The following is a 7500-nucleotide window of genomic DNA, read 5'->3' as shown; positions in this document are numbered from 1 at the left end:
TCTCAGCCTAAGAGGCTTCTGGGAGTGCTCAGGCAAGGGTCAGCCTGCACCCTTGCTGGCAGCACCCAGGGGAACCAGGACGCTTGCATCTCTCGCCTTCATTTTCGACACAAACGCCTGAGGAGGAAGCCAACCCTCCGTGTGTCAAGAGACCGTCCCCGCCCCGGCCTCCGACTGATTCTTAGAACGGACGGAAAGAGTCAGGCAAGCCTGTTAAGACTTCCGCGAACTCTCCGGCTTGCACTGAGACGCGAGGTCGATGTGCTCAGCACCACGGGGCCCCTTTCGCCTGCAGGTCCCGAGCCGCCAACATGTTCTAAGTATCGTGTTCTCCAAACCTGGGTGACGGGCACCGCAGGGAGGCAGAGCCATCGCACTTGCCGGGTGGCAGAGGAAGGACCGGACTATGTACAATAGCGGCCAACGACTCCCAGAGCCGGTAGTGCGGCGCCTGCTCTCAGCCTAAGAGGCTTTTGGGAGTGCTCAGGCAAGGGTCAGCCTGCACCCTTGCTGGCAGCACCCAGGGGAACCAGGACGCTTGCATCTCTCGCCTTCATTTTCGACACAAACGCCTGAGGAGGGAAGCCAACCCTCCGTGTGTCAAGAGACCCGTCCCCGCCCCGGCCTCCGACTGATTCTTAGAACGGACGGAAAGAGTCAGGCAAGCCTGTTAAGACTTCCGCGAACTCTCCGGCTTGCACTGAGACGCGAGGTCGATGTGCTCAGCACCACGGGGCCCCCTTCGCCTGCAGGTCCCGAGCCGCCAACATGTTCTAAGTATCGTGTTCCCCAAACCTGGGTGACGAGCACCGCAGGGAGGCAGAGCCATCGCACTTGCCGGGTGGCAGAGGAAGGGACCGGACTATGTACAATAGCGGCCAACGACTCCCAGAGCCGGTAGTGCGGCGCCTGCTCTCAGCTTAAGAGGCTTTTGGGAGTGCTCAGGCAAGGGTCAGCCTGCACCCTTGCTGGCAGCACCCAGGGGAACCAGGACGCTTGCATCTCTCGCCTTCATTTTCGACACAAACACCTGAGGAGGGAAGCCAACCCTCCGTGTGTCAAGAGACCGTCCCCGCCCCGGCCTCCGACTGATTCTTAGAACGGACGGAAAGAGTCAGGCAAGCCTGTCAAAGAATTGAGCAGATGTCAAAATCTTTTAAGACTTCCGCGAACTCTCCGGCTTGCACTGAGACCCGAGGTCGATGTGCTCAGCACCACGGGGCCCCTTTCGCCTGCAGGTCCCGAGCCGCCAACATGTTCTAAGTATCGTGTTCCCCAAACCTGGGTGACGAGCACCGCAGGGCGGCAGAGCCATCGCACTTGCCGGGTGGCAGAGGAAGGACCGGACTATGTACAATAGCGGCCAACCACTCCCAGAGCCGGTAGTGCGGCGTGCGAGGTCTGCTCTCAGCGGAAGAGGGTTTTGGGAATGCTCAGGCAAGGGCCAGCCTGCACCCTTCCTGGCCGCTCCCACGGGAACCAGGCTACTTGCAATCCTTTCCCCCAATAGCAAGTGCCTTTTGGAGGGACGGCCGGAGTCAACGTGGGGTTTGCCCGCCCTCCAAAGTGTCAAGAGACCGCCGCACAGGCCTCTGACTGATTCTTAGAACAGGCAGCAAGAGTTGGGTAAGTCTGTCGAAAATTTGACAAAGTGTCAAAAATTAGACTTCCGAGAGCTCTTGGGCATGCACACAGGCCTGTCATTCAAGTGCTCTGCCCGCGGAACCGTTTTTTGGATGCCTTTCAAAGTGGTCCCGCGCCGCCATTTTGTTCTAAAAATCGTGTTCCCAGAAATCTCCGGGTACCCCGCCAACCTCACTGTGTCACAATGTCAAGTGGCACTGAATGGGTCTGAATTTCAAATTCGACTGCTTCGCTCTGGAACTCGAACCCGGCAAAACCGTTTGGATTTTTCCCGGTCCAGACTTTCGCGGCAGACAAAGTTAAAGTTTTCGGGCTGCAGACTCAAAACGACATCTGGCCAACCGCCGGGCTCAATTCGCCCAGTTCCTCCGGCACTTCGGAACTCATGTTCGGCATGAGTTTTTGAATCTTTCCCGATGCTTCGGCATTTTCCTCCGCTGACACTTGAATATTTTTCACACTTGGCCGAAAATTTTTCTAAGTTTTTCTGGTTACTGATTTCTTCTTTTCGGGCATTTTTCTAAGTTTTCTTGGTTACTCATTTCTCATTTTCAAATTTTTTTTTTTTTCTGGTTACTGATTTCTTCTTTTTGGGCATTTTTCTAAGTTTTCTTGGTTACTCATTTCTCATTTTCAAACATTTTTCTAATTTTTCTGGTTACTCATTTCTCATTTTCAAACATTTTTCTAAGTTTTTCTGGTTACTGATTTCTTCTTTTTGGGCATTTTTCTAAGTTTTCTTGGTTACTCATTTCTCATTTTCAAACATTTTTCTAAGTTTTTCTGGTTACTGATTTCTTCTTTTTGGGCATTTTTCTAAGTTTTCTTGTTACTCATTTCTCATTTTCAAACATTTTTCTAAGTTTTCTTGGTTACTCATTTCTCATTTTCAAACATTTTTCTAAGTTTTTCTGGTTACTGATTTCTTCTTTTTGGGCATTTTTCTAAGTTTTCTTGGTTACTCATTTCTCATTTTCAAACATTTTTCTAAGTTTTTCTGGTTACTCATTTCTCATTTTCAAACATTTTTCTAAGTTTTTCTGGTTACTGATTTCTTCTTTTTGGGCATTTTTCTAAGTTTTCTTGGTTACTCATTTCTCATTTTCAAACATTTTTCTAAGTTTTTCTGGTTACTCATTTCTCATTTTCAAACATTTTTCTAAGTTTTTCTGGTTACTCATTTCTGCTTTTCCAACGTTTTACTAAGTTTTGCTGGTTACTGAGTTCACACTTTTAAACATTTTCGGGCATTTTTCTACGTTTTTCATGTTACTCATTTAGCACTTTCAGGCACTTTCCTATGCTTTCCTGCTTACTGATTTCACACTTTTAAGCATCTTCGGGCATGTTCCCTAAGTTTTGCAGTTCATTCGTTTGGGACAGTCAGGCAGCTTTCCTAAGCTTTCCTGGTAACCGAATTCACATTGTTGAGAACTTTGGAACCCTTCCCTAAGCTGTGCTGGTTACTCACTTTACCTCTTCAGACACTTGCCCCCGTTGTGACAGAGACCACTTCCCGACTCGGAAATGCACCAAATTCGGCCTGAACTCAGAGGGCAGTCCCCCCTCGAAGGCGTGGAAGTCGGCAGAATCGCCGGGTCAAATCCGGCTGAGCTACCCGGCTTGGAAGCCTCAAAGTCGGTATGAGCTGTCAGGTTCACTCCCATCCCCGTTTGGACCACTTCCCGACTCGGAAATTCACCAAATTCGGCCTGAACTCAGAGGACAGTCCCCCCTCGAAGGCGTGACAGTCGGCAGAACCGCCGGATCAAATCCGGCTGAGCTACCCGGCCCCGAAGCCTCAAAGTCGGTAAGAGCTGTCAGGTTCACTCCCATCCCCGTTTGGACCACTTCCCGACTCGGGAAATTCACCAAATTCGGCCTGAACTTATACAACAGTCCCCCCTCGAAGGCGTGACAGTCGGCAGAACCGCCGGATCAAATCCGGTTGAGCTACCCGGCTTGGAAGCCCCAAAGTCGGTAAGAGCTGTCAGGTTCACTCCCATCCCCGTTTGGACCACTTCCCGACTCGGGAAATTCACCAAATTCGGCCTGAACTTATACAACAGTCCCCCCCTCGAAGGCGTGACAGTCGCTAGAACCGCCGGATCAAATCCGGTTGAGCTACCCGGCTTGGAAGCCCCAAAGTCGGTAAGAGCTGTCAGGTTCACTCCCATCCCCGTTTGGACCACTTCCCGACTTAGGAAATTCACCAAATTCGGCCTGAACTTAGAGGAGAGTCCCCGCTCGAAGGCGTGGAAGTCGGCAGAATCGCCGGGTCAAATCCGACTGAGCTACCCGGCCCCGAAGCCTCAATGTCGGTAAGAGCTGTCAGGTTCACTCCCATCCCCGTTTGGACCACTTCCCGACTCGGGAAATTCACCAAATTCGGCCTGAACTTAGACAACAGTCCCCCTCGAAGCCGTGGCAGTCGCTAGAACCGCCGGATCAAATCCGGTGAGCTACCCGGCTTGGAAGCCCCAAAGTCGGTATGAGCTGTCAGGTTCACTCCCATCCCCGTTTGGACCACTTCCCGACTTAGGAAAATCACCAAATTCGGCCTGAACTCAGAGGGCAGGCCCCCCTCGAAGGCCAGGCATTCGGCAGAACCGCCGGGTCAAATCCGACTGTGCTACCCGGCCCCCCAAAGCCTCAAAGTTGGTATGAGCAGTTAGGTTCACTCCCATCCCCGTTTGGACCACTTCCCGACTTAGGAAATTCACCAAATTCGGCCTGAACTTAGAGGAGAGTCCCCGCTCGAAGGCGTGGAAGTCGGCAGAATCGCCGGGTCAAATCCGACTGAGCTACCCGGCCCCGAAGCCTCAATGTCGGTAAGAGCTGTCAGGTTCACTCCCATCCCCGTTTGGACCACTTCCCGACTCGGGAAATTCACCAAATTCGGCCTGAACTTAGACAACAGTCCCCCCTCGAAGCCGTGGCAGTCGCTAGAACCGCTGGATCAAATCCGGTTGAGCTACCCGGCTTGGAAGCCCCAAAGTCGGTATGAGCTGTCAGGTTCACTCCCATCCCCGTTTGGACCACTTCCCGACTTAGGAAAATCACCAAATTCGGCCTGAACTCAGAGGGCAGGCCCCCCTCGAAGGCCAGGCATTCGGCAGAACCGCCGGGTCAAATCCGACTGTGCTACCCGGCCCCAAAGCCTCAAAGTTGGTATGAGCAGTTAGGTTCACTCCCATCCCCGTTTGGACCACTTCCCGACTTAGGAAATTCACCAAATTCGGCCTGAACTTAGAGGAGAGTCCCCGCTCGAAGGCGTGGAAGTCGGCAGAATCGCCGGGTCAAATCCGACTGAGCTACCCGGCCCCGAAGCCTCAATGTCGGTAAGAGCTGTCAGGTTCACTCCCATCCCCGTTTGGACCACTTCCCGACTCGGGAAATTCACCAAATTCGGCCTGAACTTAGACAACAGTCCCCCCTCGAAGCCGTGGCAGTCGCTAGAACCGCTGGATCAAATCCGGTTGAGCTACCCGGCTTGGAAGCCCCAAAGTCGGTATGAGCTGTCAGGTTCACTCCCATCCCCGTTTGGACCACTTCCCGACTTAGGAAAATCACCAAATTCGGCCTGAACTCAGAGGGCAGGCCCCCCTCGAAGGCCAGGCATTCGGCAGAACCGCCGGGTCAAATCCGACTGTGCTACCCGGCCCCAAAGCCTCAAAGTTGGTATGAGCAGTTAGGTTCACTCCCAAACCCGTTGGGACCACTTCCCGACTTAGGAAATTCACCAAATCCGGCCTGAACTTAGACAACAGTCCCCCCTCGAAGGCGTGACAGTCGGTAGAACCGCCGGGTCAAATCCGGCTGAGCTACCCGATTTGGAAGCCTTCAACACAAAACCCATCCGGCAATGCCACTCAAAAAGGGCCCAAATTCAGAAACACCCCCTTCAATAGGTACCACTTCCTCGGAGACACTACCGGGACACGCTCCCCTCGGCGAAAATTAAGCCCCCACCACTAACTGAAGCCAACCGCAGCCCCAACTTCAACGGAGAAATCAGTAACCAATTCAAAAATGCACTTGGTTACTGATTTGTACTGCTTCAAAAATATTCTAAGTGTCGCTGGTTACTGATTTGTACTGCTCCAAAAATATTCTAAGTGTCACTGGTTACTGATTTGTACTGACTCAAAAATATTCTAAGTGTCGCTGTTACTGATTTGTACTGACTGAAAAATATTCTAAGTGTCGCTGGTTACTGATTTGTACTGACTCAAAAATATTCTAAGTGTCAGTGGTTACTGATTTGTACTGCTCCAAAAATATTCTAAGTGTCGCTGTTACTGATTTGTAATGCTCCAAAAATATTCTAAGTGTCGCTGGTTACTGATTTGTACTGCTTCAAAAATATTCTAAGTGTCAGCGGTTACTGATTTGTACTGCTTCAAAAATATTCTAAGTGTCGCTGGTTACTGATTTGTACTGCTTCAAAAATATTCTAAGTGTCAGTGGTACTGATTTGTACTGCGTCAAAAATATTCTAAGTGTCGCTGGTTACTGATTTGTACTGCTCCAAAAATATTCTAAGTGTCGCTGGTTACTGATTTGTACTGCTTCAAAAATATTCTAAGTGTCGCTGGTTACTGATTTGTACTGCTTCAAAAATATTCTAAGTGTCAGTGGTTACTGATTTGTACTGCTTCAAAAATATTCTAAGTGTCGCTGGTTACTGATTTGTACTGCTTCAAAAATATTCTAAGTGTCGTGGTTACTGATTTGTACTGCTTCAAAAATATTCTAAGTGTCGCTGGTTACTGATTTGTACTGCTTCAAAAATATTCTAAGTGTCAGTGGTTACTGATTTGTACTGCTCCAAAAATATTCTAAGTGTCGCTGGTTACTGATTTGTACTGCTTCAAAAATATTCTAAGTGTCAGTGTTACTGATTTGTACTGCTTTCAAAAATATTCTAAGTGTCGCTGGTTACTGATTTGTACTGCTTCAAAAATATTCTAAGTGTCAGCGTTACTGATTTGTACTGCTTCAAAAATATTCTAAGTGTCAGTGGTTACTGATTTGTACTGCTTCAAAATATTCTAAGTGTCGCTGGTTACTGATTTGTACTGCTTCAACAATATTCTAAGTGTCGCTGGTTACTGATTTGTACTGCTTCAAAAATATTCTAAGTGTCGCTGGTTACTGATTTGTACTGCTTCAAAAATATTCTAAGTGTCGCTGGTTACTGATTTGTACTGCTCCAAAAATATTCTAAGTGTCGCTGGTTACTGATTTGTACTGCTTCAAAAATATTCTAAGTGTCAGCTGGTTACTGATTTGTACTGCTCCAAAAATATTCTAAGTGTCGCTGGTTACTGATTTGTACTGCTTCAAAAATATTCTAAGTGTCGCTGGTTACTGATTTGTACTGCTTCAAAATATTCTAAGTGTCAGTGGTTACTGATTTGTACTGCTTCAAAAATATTCTAAGTGTCGCTGGTTACTGATTTGTACTGACTCAAAAATATTCTAAGTGGGGCTGGTTACTGATTTGTACTGCTCCAAAAATATTCTAAGTGTCGCTGGTTACTGATTTGTACTGCTTCAAAAAATATTCTAAGTGTCGCGGGTTACTGATTTGTACTGCTTCAAAAATATTCTAAGTGTCAGTGGTTACTGATTTGTACTGCTTCAAAAATATTCTAAGTGTCGCTGTTACTGATTTGTACTGCTTCAAAAATATTCTAAGTGTCAGTGTTACTGATTTGTACTGCTTCAACAATATTCTAAGTGTCGCTGGTTACTGATTTGTACTGCTTCAAAAATATTCTAAGTGTCAGTGGTTACTGATTTGTACTGCTTCAAAAAATTCTAAGTGTCGCTGGTTACTGATTTGTACTG

This window comes from Hemiscyllium ocellatum (assembly GCF_020745735.1).
Source record: "Hemiscyllium ocellatum isolate sHemOce1 chromosome 15 unlocalized genomic scaffold, sHemOce1.pat.X.cur. SUPER_15_unloc_28, whole genome shotgun sequence".
NCBI classification, from domain to species: Eukaryota; Metazoa; Chordata; class Chondrichthyes; order Orectolobiformes; family Hemiscylliidae; genus Hemiscyllium; species Hemiscyllium ocellatum.
Note: the sequence above shows the minus strand (reverse complement) of the source record.